This window comes from Pogoniulus pusillus, chromosome 30, assembly GCF_015220805.1.
Source record: "Pogoniulus pusillus isolate bPogPus1 chromosome 30, bPogPus1.pri, whole genome shotgun sequence".
NCBI classification, from domain to species: Eukaryota; Metazoa; Chordata; class Aves; order Piciformes; family Lybiidae; genus Pogoniulus; species Pogoniulus pusillus.
Window position 1 is genome coordinate 16,421,758 of NC_087293.1, and position 19,912 is coordinate 16,441,669.

Genomic DNA, 19,912 nt, shown 5'->3' on the forward strand with positions numbered 1-19,912 from the left:
GTCAGCTTTGGAGCTGCCATAAGCTGGTGAACAGTGAACTGTGAACTGGTATTAGAGCACCTGTTTGCTAGGTCTTCAAACCTGTTTGGACAATGTGAAGAAAGTCCCTGTGTGAGACTGGCATTCTTAGGAGCTGCTTGACTAATTGTTGTTCAGTGAAATGCAAAGGGTGAAGGATTACCTGGGGCCCGTTCAGAAAAGGCTTATTGAGCTGAATGAAGAGGATTGAGATAGAACAACTTGGAGCATCCAGGTTTGTAAAAGACAACACAATCAGCACTATATTTCAACAGCAGTTAGTCAGGCTTGGCCATTCTGTTCTCCTCTAAGTGACTTCATGCTGAGTATTGGTGAAGGATTTGGTGTAGCTAAGGTTGTACTTGTTGAAACAAGTAAAATGGCTTGAAACTTGCCTGAGGAATCTGCTGCCTTTAGCTGACTTCTGGAGGGCTGCTTTACCTCTGACCCTTCACAAATCATATCCACCTGATTACACTTGTAATAACACTTTAGCAGAACTCAGAGTTTGCACAACATACTGATAATTTATTGTGGATAAGAATGTGCAAGAGGAGGTTTTGAACCCCCTGGGCATCTGTAGATCATGCTGGGAGTGACAGCTGATCTAGCCAGAATTCAGAGCATCTGTGCTGCCTTACACAAAGCTTGTTGCCTGGTGCTGCTGTGTTCCTCCAACCCAGAATGTCTTGTAACCTTTAAACTCTTGACTCCAGAGTAGAATTTGTCCTGTTAAAACCTGTGCTTGTGTAAAGAGTCAGCTCCTGCTTACCTATGGCCCACATCTCTAGATCTTGGTTGTTGAAATACCAAGGTGTGTGCCACTCAGCTTACTGAGTAGGTAAGTTTTTCCTTTCACAGAAGGAAATGTGACCTGTAGCTATCAAACAGCTGTCCCCATCTTTGCTAAACTCTTCCACGTTTCGTTTCTGTTTGTGTTGAACACAGTTAGGATTTTGCAGGCAGACCAGCTCCTAAATCCTGGAGGTTTGTCCAAATATTTGAGATCAATGTCTCACTTCAGCTTTATGTTGAAAGTGGAGTATTTATGTTGTAGCTGTCAAGTTTACAGGATTGGTTTTTTTTGGTCTTCTCTAGGCTGAATGCTGCTGCTGTGCTGTGGTCTAGGTTAGGTACAAGTTAACAGGGCTTCTTTGTGCATCATACAACTGGAGCTGAGGATGCTGCATGCCTCATGATACTGGGTTTTGGCTTGAACTTTTGAACAATATGACCTGACTGCTGAAGTGGCAGCTGGATTAACCCTTAAACCTGCACTGGTTCTGTGTCACAAGCTGAATTTCAACATGTCACATGCAGAACATGCAGCTCTGCTGCTGCCTGGCACTGGGTTGTGTGCCTGTGGTGCCACTTGAGCTGTGCTCCAGATTTATGTAGGAAGTGGGAGCAGATGTGTTCCTGTTTCTCAGAACTGCTTTATTAATTGTTAACTGAAGCAGTGGAATTGCTGGGGTTTATTTAGTATGTGTGGTAAGATTTGATATGTTGCATGAGAAATGCTCCTGTGCTTTTACAGACAAAACTTCCTTAGTCCTTTTGGGTTACGGAGTTAGGAGGCATTGGATTTGTGGATCTTAAGGTGGCTTTGTGTTTATTTCAGTAGTGAGAACTAATGCACTGAATCTTCACACTGGAAAGTTGTTTAGTACCTGCTGTTGACACTGAGGTGCAAAAAATAAGGAGATTAAGTGACAGCTATACAAAACAAATGTATGCACTTCAGAGCCTGATAAAGCCTTCATTGAGCCCTCACTGCTCACTGTACTCAAACAGATATTCCTCCTGGCTCAAATAAGACTAAAAATGTTGGTTCTCCTGTTGTTGAATACCTGTATGCTTAGAACCAGAGTGTGCTTTTGGTTAGAGAGGACCTTTCAAGGTCATTTAGTCCAGCACCCTGCAGTTAGCAGGGACATTTGCAACTAGAGCAGGTTGCTCAGAGCCCCAAGCAACCTGACCTGGAATGGTGCCACAGATGGGGCATCTCCCATCTCTCTGGGCAGCTTGGGCCAGGCTCTCAGCACTCTTTCAGTGAAGACTTTCTACCATTTGGCTACTTAAGTCTTTCCTCTTCTAGTTTGAAACCACCTCATGTCCTTCAGAAAGTCTCTCTGGAGCCTTTTCTGGGCTGAACACCCCCAGCTCTCCCAGCCTGGCCTCACAGCAGAGGGCTTCCAGCTCTCCCAGCTTTGCTGTGGTCTCCCCTGCTCCAACAGGTCCTGATCCCTGTCTGTGCTGAGGACTCCAGAGCTGCCTTCAGCACCGTGGGGGTGAGGAGAAGGTGTCTCAGCAGAGCACATCATAGCTGGGTGTGTGGACTGTCAGTGCATGGTACTGGCTTCAGTCCAGCTTTGCACCCTGGGGCTGTGTTGGTACTGGGCGTTGCCTTGACCCAGGTGTGGGACCTCGCACTTGACCTTGTTGAACCTCATGAGGGTCACACAGCCCCACCTCTCCAGTGTTTAGGTCAGAGGTCAGGACCTCTAGCTCTTATTTGTCCTGTTTTGTGTATTTTGACGGTAAGCAGAATGGTTTCCTGTCAGCTCACTGGCAGGTGTGATTTGCTGCGAAGTTCTGCAAGGGAGGGCAGAACTCCTGCCTTGCTGGGTGTGCTCTGGTGTCAGTTACTCCCACTATGGGCAGATCTCTTCCACGAGCTCGGGTGTCAGGCTGAGGTAGAGGCTCGTCTGACAGCATGTTTAATCTATTTTTGATTTGTCAGGATCTCGGAGGCAGAAACAAAAAGCACTTTGTCCTGGCTGCTCTCGGGGAGGCTGACACTCGAGTCACCCTCTCTGGCTGTCTGGTCGCTTCTTCTCTGGCATGCTGCTTTTGCTGACTAAAGTGCTTTGCTCTGTAGAAGTCTTTTCCAGCAAGTCCAGAGGCTTTCATCTATAGGTTGGATGCCTCACACTGGCATATTTCAATTGAGAGACTTGTTTGAACAGTTCCAACTTCAACCTCATCATCCTAAGTCAGTGAAACTTCTTTGGCAACTTGTGGCCCTTCTGTAAAATCAGCCTGTGCTAGGGCTGAGTCTTACTGTTGCCTGCCATCAGATCCTGGATGCAGGATCTGTTTTACCTCGAGGGGATGAGAGGAGTGACTGAAGGTACCTTTTGATCAGTTTAGAAGAAGCTCTAGAGAACCAGGATCTGAGATGTCAGTGGACTCTCCAGGGAGTCATTCATGCCTATTTATGCTGAGAGAATCCCAGAATATCCTGGAAACATGGCAGCCAGGTTCTTTCTTTATATGTCATGATAAAACTTTCTTCTTTGCTGATCCCAAGTGCTTGGACTCAGCCTGAGTCTTCACCTCCTTGTACAGTTTTCACATGGCCATTTTTCTTAAGCTCCAGTTGTGAGGGCTTTAAATGCTGTGAGAATTCCTCTGATGCTTGCAGGTGACCACAAAGCATTAAGCTCAAGTAGCTGAGCTTGGTTTCCTTCTGTTTGTTTTATGCATTTCAGGTTCCTATTTGCATGTACTTTTTAAGCAATAATAATTATTAACTGGAAGCATTGAACTGGTTGAGTTATCACATTGGGAGAACAAACCAATAACCATAACTCACTGAGCACTGCTGCAGCTTTCTGGTCATGAAAATTCCAGCAGTGAAATGCAAGATTTAATTTTTAAGCTTTGAGAAAATAAATCTGGTGATAGAATCAGGCTTAACCTGACTGTGATTTCAGCACCTCTGAATGCTGACAGGATGCTTGATTGCACTTGCTGATGGTCAGTGGCTTGATGGCTAAGTGGACACCAGTGACCAGTGGACCTATTGGAGCGGGGTCAGAGGAGACCACAGCGTTGCTGGGAGGACTGGAATCTCTCTGCTGTAAGGCCAGTCTGAGAGACCTGGAGTAGTTCAGCATAGAAAAGAGAAGGCTCTGGGGACCCCCTTCAGCCTTCTGGTATTTGAAGGGAGCTACAGGAGAGCTAGAGAGGGACTACTGAGAAAAATAATAGTGATATGACAAGGGAAGTGGTTTAAACTAGAAGAATCTGGATTTAGATTAAAAATTAGGAATAAACTCTTCCACATGAGGGTAGTGAGGCACTGGAACAGATTGCCCAGAGAAGTTGTGGAGGTTCCAGTTCTGGAGGTGTTGAAAGCCAGGTTGGATGTGGCCTTGAGCAAGCTGATCTAGAGGGTGTCCTTGCCCGTGGTAGGGGGTTGGAATTAGCTGATCTTTACGGTGCCTTCCAACCCAAGGCAGTCTGATTGCATGAGAGCTTGGGTGCTTAGGAAGATTTGTAGTTTCCTGCAGAGGATAGCAGCAGTTGGTTAGGTTAATGCCCAGGCTGTCTGCTGAGTGCTTGTTTGTCGCTGTTGAACCCCGAAGAATGGGATGTGCATGTTCTTAATTACTGATGCTTCCAGAGGCAGTCTGGATGACAGGCTCTGCTTTCTTCTGGTGAGTCTGGCTAGATGGTAAGCTGGAAGCTGCAGCATTAAGGACACTTGGATGTTTTGTCCTGTCCTCCCACTGAACCACACAGCTAAATCAAGCATTTCTCTTTCCTGAGTGTCTGAAATGGATGAGAACTACTCTAGGTGATAAGAGTGGGGACCTTTCTACAACACATGAGGTCAGGCACCAGATCTGTTAGGAAGAATGTTTGTTAAGGCCTGTAAGGTGGTTTCTGGGTACAGCTGGTGTGGACATGGCGTTAAGGATCATAAAATGATAGAATCATTCAGGCTGGAAAAGACCTTTAAGATAATGGAGTCAAACTGTAACCCAATGACCATGACCACTGAGCTATCCTGAAGCACCATGTTTATATACTTCTTGAACACCTCTAGGGATGGTGACACCACCTCTCTGGGCAGCCTGTTCCAATGCCTGATGACTCTTGAAGCAAAGGAACATTTCCTGCTATCCAAAGTAAGCCTCTCCCAGCACAACATCATCCCATTTCCTCTTGCCTTATCTCTGCTTTCTTGGAAGAAGACACTTGGGTGCTTCCAGTAAGGACTAATCTTTTGGTTGCAGATTCCTCTGCAGAATAAAGACCTGCTCCAAAGTTAATGGTTGGTAGTTCATCCTTCTGAACTATTTTATAGATGCTGCCATCAGATCAGGACCATCTCAAATAGCTGTGCTTTGAGCAACTAGTGCCAGTGAATGCCAACATCCCATCCACTCGGACCTTGCCAGCTAGCCAGGACTACTGAAAAGTGGAGATTGGCTTGCTGAGCTCTTCTGCCAGCTCCTTTAGCACTCTTAGGTGAATCTCATGTGGTCCCATAGACTTTTGTATGTTTAAATGGTGTAGCAGGTGGAAAACATCTGCTTGAAGTCATAAGGCATCAGATTCTGCAGTGAAGAGCAGCTGTGTAACTAAAAGTGGGAGTGAGGCAGCCTTGGATGCCACAAGACAGGAATGCCTGGGATTGATGAGGGCTGTAGACCTCACTTCAGACTTCCCTCTGCTTGCTTTGGCTTTCTGATGGAGTTCAGTAGATGGGTTGACTTGGATAGTAGCAGACAGATGTAACTTGGAAAGGAGTTGAGGCTGTCAAAGTGGAGGTGAGGCAAGAGGGAAGTGTGACAAGCTGACCTGCTGCCTTGATTTCTATACCTGTGCAAGATCTGTGCTGGAAACCTCCCCTTCCTGTCCTCCCTTCTGTGGAAACAAACTAACAGGCTTCAGTTCCTTGCTGCCACTTTAGCTCTTGCTAAGGCCGCTCTGAGTGGTTTTGCCTCATGCTAGGGCAATCTGCAGCCTTTCACTGGGGAACATTGCTGGTGTAGCACTTGATTGAGCAGTGGAAGCCTGAGTGAGTCTCACTGGCTGCTTCTCAAGTCTGACATCATAGCCCAGAATTAGATGTCTCTCTTTCACCATGGGGATAATGAAATAATTCCTACTGTGTTATTCATTAACTCACACTTCATTCAATGGCTCCTAAGAGGATAAGGAGTGTGTTAGAGGTGAACTTGCATAAGATTTCTGACATCCTTTTGATAAGCTAACCGAAGTTAAAGCTGTGGTACAGTTGCAGTGTGGCAGTGATGCCTCACTGAGGTAGTTGGCATCTGCTGTATTACACACACTGACTTCACAGAGTAGGTTGAAAGGGAGCTCAGAGAACGTCTACTCCAACCTCGCTGCCCTGAGCAGGGGCACCTCTCAGCTAGATTTGGTTGCCCAGGGCCTCATCCCACCTGGCCTTGAACACCTTCAGGAAAGAGGCATCCACAACCTCTCTGCACAATGCCTTTGAGTCTCACCACCCTGAAGAACTTCTTCCTCAGCTCCAGTCTAACCCTGCTCTGCCCCAGCCTTGAACCATTGCCCCTTGTCCTGTCTCTAGACACCCTTGTAAGTCCCTCTGCAGCCTTCCTGCAGGATCCCTTCATGTTTTGGAAAGCAGCTCTAAAGGTCCCCCCAGAGTCTTCTCCAGGCTGAACACTTCCAGCTCCCTCAGCCTACTCTCATAGCAGCCCTTGGATCATCTTTGTGGTCTTCTGTGGACTCACTCTGACAGTTTCATGTCCTTCATATGCTGGGGCCACCAGAACTGGATGCAGGTAGGGTCTTGGCAAAGCAGAGTCGAGGAGCAGAATCCTCTTGACTCCTTTTTCTGAAGTTGTTGGAGGAGCAACCATTGCCAAAGGTAGATGAAGATCTTCCTTAGTGCAGAGCCTGCACTGTCTGGAAAGGCAATGCTCAGCCCAGCTCTGCAGCGCTTCAGGGTGGTGTGGGAGCCCAAGGACCCAACTGCCACCTGCAACAATGAAAGTGTTGGGGGGGAAGAAGCTTCTTGGTATGGGCAGCTGCTCCTGGATGCTGTAAGTTCTGGTACAAAAGCCTGTTGAACCCTGCTGGGTTTCTAGTTCTAGCACTAATGGAGCTTCAACATGTGGAAAAGTGCTTAATACCTCTGAAATGTTGGTGCACTCTCCCTCCTCATGGATGGATGCAGGTTTGTCAGCTCAGTTTGATGTGCTGCTCTGCAAGAAAGCTTCCAAGGGATGCTAAGGGATTTTCACTGGCTGTGTTCAAAATAAAACTGGACAGCTCCAACCATAGCTTCAGGGCTGGCCATTTTAAAGGGGACTCTGGGAACTGAGGATATTGACTTGTCTTGGTTCTAATCTGAGTTCTCAACCATCTGAGCTTCCTGAGAAATGTGACTTGTGGCTGATGGATCTATCTTGCCAAACATGAGTGCTGCTGGTCTGTTCTGTTGGCTTGCCAGGGAGTTCATCTCCCTGCAGAAGAGGATCTGTGCTGTGCAGTTGAGCTAATAAGCAAATACAATCAGATGAAGCTGTTTGTGGGAGGAATGATGATTAGATATGCAAATGCCTGACAAGCTGTCTGATCCTTGCTGTGAGTGCACTGGTGTTGGTAGTTCATCCCCACAGAGGCTGCAATAGCTTCAGACACCTGAAGAAATCCAGATGGCTCAGTAAGATCTTAAATGACCTTGTATCTGTAGCAGCACTGGCTGAGGGAATGGTGACTTCATCTGGGAAGAAGTTCTGGTGGTGGGCTGGTGAGTCAGGTGTCTGCCATCCTGCAGAACTAGCTGTGTCCCTGCCCTGCTCTGGGCTGTGGTGCTGGCTGGTAAGTTACTGGAAGCTTCTACAGGTCTGTGTAGAGCTGTGGTTTTGGTTTGAAGTGCCCAAGTGCTTGCCTCTGCAGCTCAGACCCCTGGCTAGAGGAGTTGTGTTTTACAGATAGAGAGCAGAATGCTCTGCAAATCAGCCTTGAGACTCTGGGTACTGAGAATAGAAGAGCTTCTTACCTCTTGAACTCTTACTGTTTTTCAACCTCTTAGATTGCTATCACTTAACTACCCAGGACAGTGTGGTAAGCACCGTGAATCTATAGCAGAAGAGGAGCCATAAATGTGCAGTGCAGAAGTCACTTTTTGAGGGCTCTGCTGACTGCAAGGTTTAATAAACATGAATAGAATGAAAAGTTCAGGGAGTGTTGGCCACTCAGGGTGGGGATTTATGGGAAAGAAAGGATGGAGAAGGGAATTGGGGATCATACATATTCCCAGAGGAGCTGAACTAAAGTTCCAGAGATGGTCGCAGTGCTTGCATTTCCTGATGGGTAACTCTTCGTTTGGTGCTTTCTTGTGTAGACATTGAGCTGCAGTCACAAGTGGTGACAATATCTGCTGTGTCACTGATCTGTGGGACTCAGGCTGTCAGATTTGCCTTCCTTGTTTGCTTTATTGTGCAACTACATCTCACAGCCTAGTCCAAAGCCCCATCACAAAGTATGCCTGCCTTGTCAAGGATGTCTCCCCTTGCAGCAGCACTGATGCACCAATATGATGTGTTCCCTGCTCAAGCCAGAGGTTGGGACTAGATGATCTTTAAGATGCTTTCCAACTCAAACCATTGTGATTGATTTTTTTAGTAGGAATGAGTAAGCAGCTGGGGATGTGTCAAACCTTCTTTCACTAACAGCACTGCAGTCTGCTGCAGAACTTAATTCCTGCTCCAACTGTAAATCTCCTTGGGTGCTTCTCTGAGAGGCCTGCACATTTAACTTTGGCTTCATGCTGTTTAGTTTTTTAGAGTACATGTTTTCCATTAATCCAGGGGAATTCTTTCCTGGCTCTGGAAGTCTGCAGCTTCAGCACAAGCTGACAAGCTTGAGGGCTTCAGTATTGTGGATGATGTTGCATAAAGATTGTAGGGAGTTGTCATGGCTGAATTTGCCTCCCTTGGGTAGTCTGGAGACATGACTTCAGAAATTGTCATTGTTCTTGCCTTTTGTGCTCAAGATTTGGACAAGATGCTTGCACAGTCTGCTGCTTCAGTAGCTGGAGGCTGCTGGGCTTACAAATAAGCTTACAATGTGCATCTTAGAGCCAGCTGGTTCTAAACCACCCCTGTTGTCTGCAGAGGAATACATTTTGCAATGTGACAGCTTGCTGATCTTTTGAAGACTTCTGTGTAGAGACAGTTGTACAAACACAGAATGTTAGGGGTTGGAAGGGACCTCCAGAGATTAAGTGCAGCCCCCCTGCTAAAGCAGGGAGACCCAGGGCAGGTTACACTGGAGCTCATCCAGGTGGGTCTTGAAAGTCTCCAGAGAAGGAGACTCCACAGCCTCCCTGGGCAGCCTGCTCCAGGGCTCCAGTACCCTCACACCAAGGAATTTTCTCCTTATGTTAAGGTGGTACTTCCTGGATTCCAGCTTATCCCTGTTGTTCCTTGTCCTGTTACTGGGTACTGGCCTGGCACCTTGATCTTGCCACCAACCCCTCATAATTACAGACACTTAATAAGGTACAATGTTTGTTGTTCTTCAAAGCTGGTTACAGAAATGGAAACTCGTGAAGACATTGACATTTCTTTAGGTGATCTTGAGAGATGTGAGAACTCAGTGTTGGATCAGGCTCTCAGGTAAGACACAGTCTCAGCTGTCCAGAGCTCCTCACTCTAGTTCCATGTGCAGGTGGCTCAGGATCTTTGTTCTCCATAAGCTTTGTAGGACCCTTTCTAATCCTCTTTGGTTGCCTTGTTGTGGAGTCCCAGGTCTTGTTTAAATGCAACTCAAAAATGGAAAGTAGTATTTTACCAGCTACACTTCCTGCTTCTGAAAGTAACTCTGACTTTCCATGCATGGAAAAAGCTGGGAATAAACACTTGTCTTAATATTTGGAAGAGACCAGAGTGATTTAACTACAGGAGAAAAAGTCTCTTCCTGCTGCCTTCTCCTAACTTTTAATGAGTTGGATCAGCTGATCAAAGGAAGGACATCACGTAGCAAGTTTCTTGGAGGCAGTGTGCTGGTGATTACCCAAACCAGTTTGTCCCCTGTGAAGCCTCCTTAACTGGGAAAGGCATCTGAGTTCTGTCTTAACACAGGTAGGGAGCCCAGGCTCTTTGCTGCAGTGCTGGGCTGAAGGGCAAGGCTCCTCTGAGTGTTCTCTGCAGAAAACATGACTGGTAACAGTGCAGTGCTGAAAGTCCAGAGAAGTTGAAGCTGGAAGTGGGTTGATGCAATAACCTGTTTGTTCTAGGCTGTTGGAGGTTAGCTGCTCAAATGGGAGGAAGGCAGTAACCTGTTCTGCTAAATGTGTCTGGCTTTGGACTGCGACTTGATGTTTAAATAGGAGCTGGCAGAGAATTCCTCTTACTCACTGCAGCTGCAAGAGTTTCCTTACCCAGTTCACTGGGCTCCTTATCATCCCCAAGCACATGGTTTTATCTCTCCTTGTTTGCCTTACAGCATTTACACATGAAGTGGCTGGCTGAGCAGTGAGAGTTGTTGATGTCTCGGATGCCCAACTAAGTATTTTCTGGCCTGCTATCTACAAACAGCTGTTTATGATCCTAGACAAGGTAGCCTAATCTTTGGTTAGTTCCTGAAATGGGAAATGTAGGTGGTCAGCTCCTAAAAAGGGGTCTGTTGTGACTAAATGAAGCTGACTACTTAGGTTGTCAAATCCTAGAATGGCTCAGGTTGGAAGGGACCTTAAAGATCATCTGCTCCAACCTTGCTGCCACAGGCAGGGAGGTCTCTCAACTACATTTGGTTGCTGAGGTCACCTCTTCATATGATTACTTGATTCAGTAGTTACCAGGATTGTTTTGCAGGTGCTAACAGAGAAATGCTGAACTGGAGGCTTTTCTCCTGAATTAATGATTTTTCTACTGTAATTAATCACTAGTAGTGATGCTGTGCTCAGACTACTTGTCCCCTGCCCTATGAATCATAGACCAGTTGGAAGGGACCTCCAAAGGTCACCTACTCCAACCCCTTCTACAGTAATCAGGGCATCCTCAACTAGCTCACATTGCCAGAGTCCTGTTGAACCTCATCTTGAATATCTCCAGGGTGAGAATCTCTGTTACTTGTCTGTCATACAGAACAACTCAAGGAAAACGGAGTAACAAATATGGGGCAAATGCCGCAAGGGCTTGTTCATTTCAGCTCTAAACTTGCAGTGCTTCATCAGAAGGTCTCTTATGAGTAAATTGTGTCCTGGCTTCTGTATGAACAATTACAGCATTTACATCTCAGGGCTTTATTCAACTGAAAAAGGAATTCCAAGAAAAGGAAACCTGAAGTCTCAGGAAAAGTGACATTTCCTTCAGGTTTTCTTGGTTTCAAGACTGCTGTGATCTGTTTGAGTGAAGGAGAATATTCATATATAATATATTAATATATAATCTTTTATTCAGAAACACTTCCCTCAAACTTATTGCCAATACTACAAACCCACCTAAAATTCCTGTGATCTTTATTTTTTTACATCAATTATGGAGAAATGAACCTTAATGTAAGAGCAAATTTGTCTTCAGCCTTAGCTGCAGTCTCAGAAGTGCTGTGCTGCCTTGCCTGCTGCATACTTCTGCCATTTCAATTTTGAACAGTTGCTTTTTCATTTAACTTTTGGAGGGTAACAAGTGATACACATTTAACCTGCATGCAAGGAATCATCTTAATCAAATTGCCTCTTCAGAAAGGGACAAGGCAGGGTGCTGAAGTCCTGCCTGTAGAGGCTTCCACAGGAAACTAATGACCTGCCATTAAGGTATGAGTCAGTGCAGTGACCCATGTTGACAGAACTGTTTTGGATGCTTTGGTCTCTTAGTAGTTTTATTATTCACTCATAGAAGCACAAATAGAGCAGAAAATGGAGTAAGATCTCTTCAGAATGCCCTTACATAGGAGACTTCCCATCCGTGCTGTGGGGAGGTGAGATACTCAGTGTGGTTGTTAAGCTCTGCTTCCTCTGTCATGCAGCTGAGCATTGATGTGTATGCTTCATCTGCTCTCTAAAGTGGATGTAATCACAATAGTTTTGGCTGGAGGAGATCTTCAAGATCATCTACTCCAGTCTTCAACTCAGCACCACAGGGTCACCACCAAAGCGTGCCCCTAGTGCCAGGTGTGCAGGCTGCTTAAACTCCTCCAGGGATGGTGACTCCAGCACTGCCCTGGGCAGCCCGTTCCAGTGTTTGAGAACCCTTCAAGTGAAGAAATATTTCCTGAGCTCTAGCCTGAGCCTCCCCTGGTGCAACTTGGAACCATTTCTCCTGTTGCTTGCCACCAAGGAGGAGAAGCTGTCTTGCTCCTCACTCCAGCCTCCTTTCAGGGAGTTGTGGACAGCAGTAGGGATGATGTAACTTAATAGAAGTGTATGAAGGAGAAGACACACGGCAGTGGAACCAGAAAGTGCCTCCCTGAAGATCAGCATTCCTTCTGCATGTGTTTGCTTTCAAACTTTCTGCTCAGCAGTAACCTTGCACCACTTTGCCTCAGCAGTGCCTGTGTTCTGGGGAGCAGTCCCCATGCTCTCATCTCCTCTGTGGCTTTTAGCTCAGCCACAAGCTAACCACATCACCTCGTGTGGTAGGTAGCTGATAGTAGCACTCTGTTCCTCTTCCTTAGCATGCTTAGAATAGGATAAAAATAGGTTTTGGGGGAAAACAAGCCAAGATCCACTAGGAAAAACAAAAAGGAAGGAGAAGGACAATTTCTAGCCAATATGCAAGCTAAAGCTGAGCAGAAAGCAGCTAAAAGAAGTGATGAAATGGTGAGTGTGTGATGGTGTGGTGCAAGAGAAGGTTTAGAGCTGGGTTCCATGGGAGCAGTAAGATTGCAAAGTTGGCAATGCAAACAGAAATGGAGAACTCCTAATCAGAAGCCTCACTTGCATAATGTTAAGGTTGTGACATGGTATGGCATAACCGGTGCAGAAATGCTGTATTTCAGCAGAGAGTTAAAAGTGCCCCTTCAGAAGAGTCTCCTAACAGCAGAAGTGTTTGGTTTGTTTATCTACATCTTTATGAGCATAGCTTTGTCTGTGGCAGGCCAAAATTTGGGTTTGGTTTTTCAAAGCTGTTTGTTCTTCTGTCACTACTTCACTTCATGCTTATCAAATCTAACTCTTCTGGTCTTGCTAGATACAGCCTCTCAGCTAAGAAACTGAAGCAACAACTTTCCAATCTCTGACTTATGCTTATTGAAACTTCTCCAGGGTGTTTAGCTATTTGCCAGTATTTAAATGTCAAAGCATTGTCACAGCCTCATCACAGAGGGTTGGGGGTCATGTAGGTCTCTTCCTACCTGGTTGATTCTGTGATTGTATGTAGTTTGATGCTACTTGGACTAGGAGCAACTACCTTGGCACTTGATACAAACACTCCTGTAGGGGGATTGGGCTTGATAACCCATAGAGGTCCCTTCCAACCCTTCAGTGATTCTAGCCCTTGTTTTCCTGGTGGTGCCAGATCTGCTCTGCTTGGGTCAGTATAAGAGCCCTGGCAAGGAGCTGGCAGAGCACAGGGAGGGGAGGCTGCCTCGGGCCAGCAGGGATGTGCTGAGCTGAAAGGGGTTTGCAGCAGCTCTGGGGATTGCCTCCCTCTTCAGCAGTCTGTCCCTGAGAAGGCAGCAGAACTCTTTGAGGTTTCTTTTTGCAGTCAGCATTTATGTTTCTCTTCAGGAGCTCCTGCCTTAGGAAGTGATAACATTGGGGGTGCTTATCTGGGACTAGCAGTGGGTGGTGAAGGGTTTACTGAGCACTGGCAGGAATTATTAATGCTTACATTGGAACATTTTTCTCCTGTTTTTAAACTTCTCTACAAAGCTCTAGGGATTCTGTGGCTTCTTGCAAACCTCCTTCAATAAAACTCAATAAAAACCTTGTTGCAGATTTTCTGAAGTGTGTTTTTTTGCTTATCCTAAAACACACAAACTTAGCTGTGCCTTGTGCTGCCCTGACTGTGTATCTTGCCTTTCTTAAAACAAGAATGGGGCCAGAAAGCTGTCTCAGAAGGGTCCTTCTGGAGCTGTGTAGGCTGCCTTCAGAGCTTTTTATGTTGTTGCACAAGCTTGCTAAGTAGTCTCATCAAAGGTGACTTTGTATAACCCAGGCACTGTAAACCCAAACATGGAGCATGATCAAGGTGGTACCTCAAAGTAAAACTGTGTCCTTTCTGCTTTGTGTGTTTGGTTATCAGCCTCTGGAGCTGTTGGAATTGGCATTTGCCTTCTGGGTTGAGAGATATTTTAGAATCAAACACAGTTGACCTCTGCAGGTAGCCAATGCTGCTTGTAGAAAATACTTTATAAAGCAATTCCTGCCTAGCTGAGGTTTGTAACAGCTCTGGGCAGTCAGAGCATCCTGATGGCTCAGGAGTTAACGGCTGAATGCAGATACCTGTGAGAGTCACAGCGTGGGGCAGGGAGTGGAAGAGACCTCTGGAGATCATCCAGTCCAACCCCCCTGCAGGGTCACACAGAACAGCTTGTCCAGCATCACAGTGGCCAGGTGGCTTCAGAATCTCTCCAGCGCAGGAGACTCCACAACCTCTGGAGCTGCAGGCCTCCAGCACCCTCACATCAAACAAGTTTCTCCTCCTGTTTGGGTGGAACCTCCTGGGTTCCAGTTTGTGCCCATTGCTTCTTGTCCTGCCCCTGGGCATCGCTGACAAGAATCTATCCAGCCCCATCCTCTTGTTCCCTGCTACTTAGCTCTCACTGGGCATTGATCAGGTCCCAGATGGGGCTGCTCTTCTTCAGGCTCAGCAGCCCCAGGGCTCTCAGCCTTTCCTCCTCACAGAGATGCCTCAGGCCCCTCAGCAGCTTTGCGGCTTCCACTGGATTCTCTCCAGCAGTTCCCTGTCTCTCTTGAACTGGGGAGTCCAGAAGTGAGCCCAGGACTCCAGCTGTGGCCTCCCTAGGGCATGAGCAGAGGGCCAGAACCTTCCTTGACCTGCCACCCACACTCTCCGAATGCACCTCAAGAGACCATTGATCTTCTTGGCTGTGAGGGCACGTTGCTGGCTCATGGGCAGCTTGTGGTCCACTCGTTCTCCAGGTCCTTCTCTGTGGAGCTGCTTCCCAGCAGATCCCCCTTACCTGTCCTGCCTTTTTTGAGCTTCCTGAGGTTGTCCTCTGCCTGGGTCTCCAGCCTGACCAGGTATCCCTGAATGGCAGCACAGCCCTGACAGGCTGTCAGCCACTCTTCCCAGTTTGAGATCATCCTCTTGGAGTGTATCTGCCCTGTGGAATGTTAGATAGCTTCTGCTCAGTGCATCAAAGGTTGTGCTTTTGAAACTCTTTCTACTAGATCAGTCCTAAGGTCACCTATTCTTTGTTTCTTTCCCATCACAAGCCTTAAACTAAAGGCCACAACAAATGCAGAAAAAGAGATCTTGTTTTGTTTTAAAATGCAGCAGAATGTGAAGATTCTTAGTAGCTGTGGCCCATCAGAGTGCCAGGGAACTATTTCTAGCAGCAGGATGATATGTTTGTGAAGTTGGCCTTCAGAGGCATGTACACATGCAGTGTGCTCTTGGGATAGCTTCCACGCTGCTGTGAGGAGCTGCTCTGGACAGGGAGCAGTGTTCCAGCACTCTGGCTGCTTGTGTGCTTCAGGAATGGGTGGCTTTGGCCTAGCACTGTAGTTGTAGGGTTTGGGTGGTGTGGCACAGAGCTGTGTCCCAGCAGTCACCCACAGGCTGGGGAAGGCTGTGACTGCCTCCTGAGGGGACTGCATGGGAACAAAGTGAGTCAGATACCTTTTCCAGGTATACTCTTGAGACCTGTGTGTTTGTGGCACAAGGCTGGGTTTAAGAAAAGTCAGAAAGTCTTGGAGGCAGTCAGTTATGTGTACTGCATCCAGATCTGGGTTGTCCAGTTCAAGAGAGGCAGGAAACTGCTGGAGAGAGTCCAGTGGAGGCTGTAAGGATGCTGGGGGGCCTGGAGCAGCTCTGTGAGGAGGGAAGGTATCATAGCACCTTGGCTCTTACAATGTTTTGTCCAAATGTACTTGGGCAGTAAGCTCTGTTTGGAGGGCTTCATCTGCTCTCTTGAGGGGAAAAAGCTAATTCTAGCATACCATTAAAAAGCATCTTTTAATCACAGAATCATTTAGCCTGGAAAAGACCTTTGAGATTGAGCCAAACCATTAACCCAACACTGCTGAATCTGGAGCTAAATGATGTCCCTCAGCACCATGGCCACACAGCTTTTGAACTTGAACACCTCCAGGGAGGGGACATCCACAACCTCCCTGGCAACCTGTTCCAGTGTCTCCCCATTCTTACTGTCAAGAATTCCTTCCCAATCTCCAGTCTCAATCTGCCCTCCTCAAGCTTCAATCCATTGCCCCTCACTGTGTGCTGGGAGCCCCAGAACTGGAGGCAGTGCTGCAGATGGTTCCTCCTGGGAACAGAACCACCTTCCTGGTGCTTTCTGTTGCCTTCCCTTTTTAATTCAGACAAAGTACCCTAGCAGTTGGGTTTCTGGTGTAAGCTGTTAGCTGTTTAAATGGGGGCTTCTCAAGTGAAGGCTCATGTTCTAAAGTGCTGTCTCTTTGTTTGTAGTTGCCAATGTGAAGTGTCAGAAGAGTAGTGTTTGAAGCTTTGTGGGCCGAAGAAGACTCTTTTACTCTCTCTCATTCTTTGGTAAGCTCTCAGTATTAGTTTGGTAAGACATTCTGCAGCTGAAGGTGGATTCTGTGGTTATTGCTGATCACTCTCTTAATTAAAGTGTTTCCCAGGATGTTAGACGAAAATCAGTGTTTTGCTCAGTTGGAATTTGCAGTCTTTGTCTAAGAAATTAAGGCTTTGATTCTTACTGTGACATAATCTCCAAACATGACTGTTTGTCTGCCCCATTTCTGAGTACCCTGCAACATCCCCATTGTTGGCTGCTTCCTCAGGAGAGCTGTCGAGTTCTCCATGCAGTGCCAGGAAAGAGGGAAACCTTGCTGTCAGGGACTGAAACGTGGGAAGCAAAGTGTTTATGCTTGTCACAGAACAATTTCCTTCCACCTGCAAAAAGGGGAAGAAGTGTTTGCAGTTTGGAACTGAAACATCTTCTGCTAAAGCCAGGTCACCTTCCTGAACGTGTTGTTCTCAGCAGTGTGCCCCTCTGGTGAGAGGGCCAGTGGTGCCCTGGGGTGCATCAAGAAAAGTGTGGCCAGCAGGTCTAGGGAGGTTCTCCTGTCTCTCCAATCTGTCCTGCTGAGACCACACCTGGAATGCTGTCTCCAGTTCTGGGTTGCACAGTTCAAGAGAGACAGGGACCTGCTGGAGAGAGTCCAGTGGTGAGGCTACAAGGGTGATGAAGGGACTTGGAAATCTCTGCTGTGGAGAAAGACTGAGAGCCCTGAGGCTTGCTAGTCTGGAGAGGAGAAGGCTGAGAGGTGACCTGATTTATGTCTGTAAATATCTGGGGGGTGGGTGGCAAGATGAAGGTGCCAGGATCTTTGTGGTGGTGCCCAGTGACAGGACAAGGAACAGTGGGGATAAGCTGGAAGCCAGGAAGCTCCACCTCAACAGGAGGACAAACTTATTTGGTGTGAGGGTGCTGGAGCCCTGGAGTAGATTGCTCAGAGAGGTTGTGGAGTCTCCTCCAGAGACTTTCAAGATGCACCTGGAAGCGTTCCTGTGTAACCTGGCCTGGGTGAACCTGCTTTGGCAGGGGAGTTGGTTTGGCTGATCTCTGGAGTCCTTTCCAACCCTTGACATTCACTGTGATGTCTGTGATTTTCTAATGCTTCTTTGTCAGAACCTTTGCTTACTCTGTCAAAGTAGGGAGCTGTACTGCAGCGTGTAGATAGCTGCTTCAGCACTCAAACTCAACTCAGTTTGTTTCTGCTATTAAATGGAGTTGAGGATCTGGACAAGGAAGGCAGAAGGAAAGCAAAGTGAAACACTCGAGTAGTTCCATTTTTCCTCTATTTCACTCCATTTTTTCCTTGCTATAAATCCAACTCCACTTAAAAATGTATGTGAACAGCACTGATCCTTTACAGAATCACATTTGTTTAGAATCCCTGGCAAGCAGATGGTTATTGCTAGTCTTCATTGTGTACATAATTTAGACCAGAAGGCACGTCTGAAACAAAAGGTAATTAAGATGTTCCCATCCTGGCTGAGCAGAGCCTGAGGTTGCAACCTTTCCTAGTCAAGCAGAACACAGGCATGGGGAATTAATAAGACTAACCACTGTTTTTTTTGGGGGGTGTGATTTAATAGATGTGAAACTCCAGTTGAGAAAGTAACACAGTAAATGGATAACATAACCTCTTGGCCTCCTTCCTGACAACAAATGAAGTTATTTCCAACAATAAAAGCAAGTTTCACCCCACTCAGTGTAAGCTCCCTGCTACTGATGTGATCCTGTTTGAGACTGAGGGTGCTTTTTATGAGATGCTTTCATGGTCACTTATCTAAGTTGCATTTCAACCTTTCTGTTTCATTACTGGGAGGTGGTTTTTGTTGTGCTGGAAGAGCTGATTATTTGCCAGCTGTAGCTAAACAGAGGATTCTGGTTCCATTCTGAAACTAATGAAATCCCAGAATGGTTTGGAGCAACCTGAGAATAGGTTTCTTGAGCCAGTTGCTGCTTGTCTCACTCTATCAAGCTGGCCTTCAGAGCAGCACAGTGTGTTAATTATCATGGATAATGAGAGGGGATCTCAGTGCTGGGCAATAGCTAAAGGGTGAGGAGTTCAGGCTCTTGTCCCGTCTCTGGGCACCACTGAGAAGGGGCAATGAGTACAAATTGGAGCCCAAGAGGTTTCCTCTGAACAGGAAGAGAAACTTGTTTGGTGTGAGCATTACTCTTCTTCCATCACACTATACTGCAGAGCTAATCCAGACCGTGCCTTTCATGAGGGCTGAGCTGGGCTGCAGAGGTTGATGAGACAAGGTTGTTGCTGAGCCAGCCACCATCCAAGCTGTTGGAGCAGGAGGCACATTTGTTAGATCTTGTGGCTCGAGGAGAGTGGTGCATCCCATAACCTGTAAAACATGCTGAGAACCAAAGGTTAGGAGCTGAAACCAGAGGCACTGGAGGGAGCTGCTGCTCCCCTCTTTTCTTGGTATCTTCACGTTAAGAGGAAGGGTGGCTGGGGAAGATAAGTGTGCACAAAAACAGCTGCCTGAGATAGCAGCTCAGGTGGGGGCCCAGCACAGGCTCTGGTTTGAACGGGAGGGATGGATTTTCATGGCCTCAGTTATGTTAATGTGTCAACCTTTTCACTTTATGGCCTTTTTAGCTTTCCTCATTGTCATCTTCCCTGGGGGAGCAGGCTGTGAGAGTTAGGACTGTTCAGCCTAGAGAAGAGAAGGCTCCAGGGAGATCTTCAAACAGCCATCCAGGGCCTGAAGGGGTTCTAGAAGAGATGGGGAGGGACATTTGAGAAGTGCTGGGAGTGACAGGACAAAGGAGAATGGACTGAAGCTTGGGGAAGGCAGATTGAGACTGGAGAGCAGGAAGAAATTAATTGCAGTGAGGGCAGTGAGATACTGGCACAGGATACCCAGGGAGGCTGTGGATGTTCCCTCTCTGGAGGTGTTCAAGGCCAGACTGGTTGAGGCCCTGAGCAGCCTGGGCTATGGGAGGTGTCCCTGCCCATGGCAGGGGGTTGGAACTGGATGATCTTTGATGTCCCTTCCAACTCAGCCCATTCTGTGAGTTATTCTTCCAGCTGCAGCATGGATTCCAGAGGAATCTTCTTTCTTCTTCTTTTGCAGTAAAACTGTTAAATACTTTGCCTTTGTAAAGCCCACATTAGCAGTAGTTGAGCAGCACCAGTGCTTTCCTTGTGCTGTGGTAGGCAGCATCTCTACGTTTCCTCCACTGCTGATAAAAGAATCTTCCTGCTCTCCATTGTGCTTGGAATGGAAATTTCTGTGCTGCTTTTTTATTGCTCCTTATCAATTTCCATAGCTGATAGATTCAGACTCCTGTCAAGTCTTCAAGCTTCTGCTTTTATTGTTTGTTTAAAATTGGGGGTTGTTATCTATTTCTTGCATTCATTTTTAGTGAATTAGTGGCAGTTTCCACTTGATTCTGCTCAGAATTTCCTCCTGCTGTATCTGCACAGACACACACACACAGAGACATGTCCATC

At 46.9% G+C, this 19,912-nt stretch overlaps 1 protein-coding gene across 8 annotated transcripts in view; it reads left to right on the forward strand.

The window, feature by feature from the left end:
- MTMR3 (myotubularin related protein 3) overlaps positions 1-19,912 on the forward strand; it is a 72,679-nt gene that overhangs the window by 10,860 nt on the left and 41,907 nt on the right. For 2 of the 8 annotated variants that reach the window (XM_064168887.1, XM_064168886.1), the window contains one exon: positions 16,371-16,451. The exons of the other annotated variants lie outside the window; for them this stretch is intronic. The gene's annotated coding sequence lies outside the window, so the exon portion shown is untranslated. The remainder of the gene's footprint in view (positions 1-16,370; positions 16,452-19,912) is intronic. 8 annotated transcript variants of the gene reach the window in all.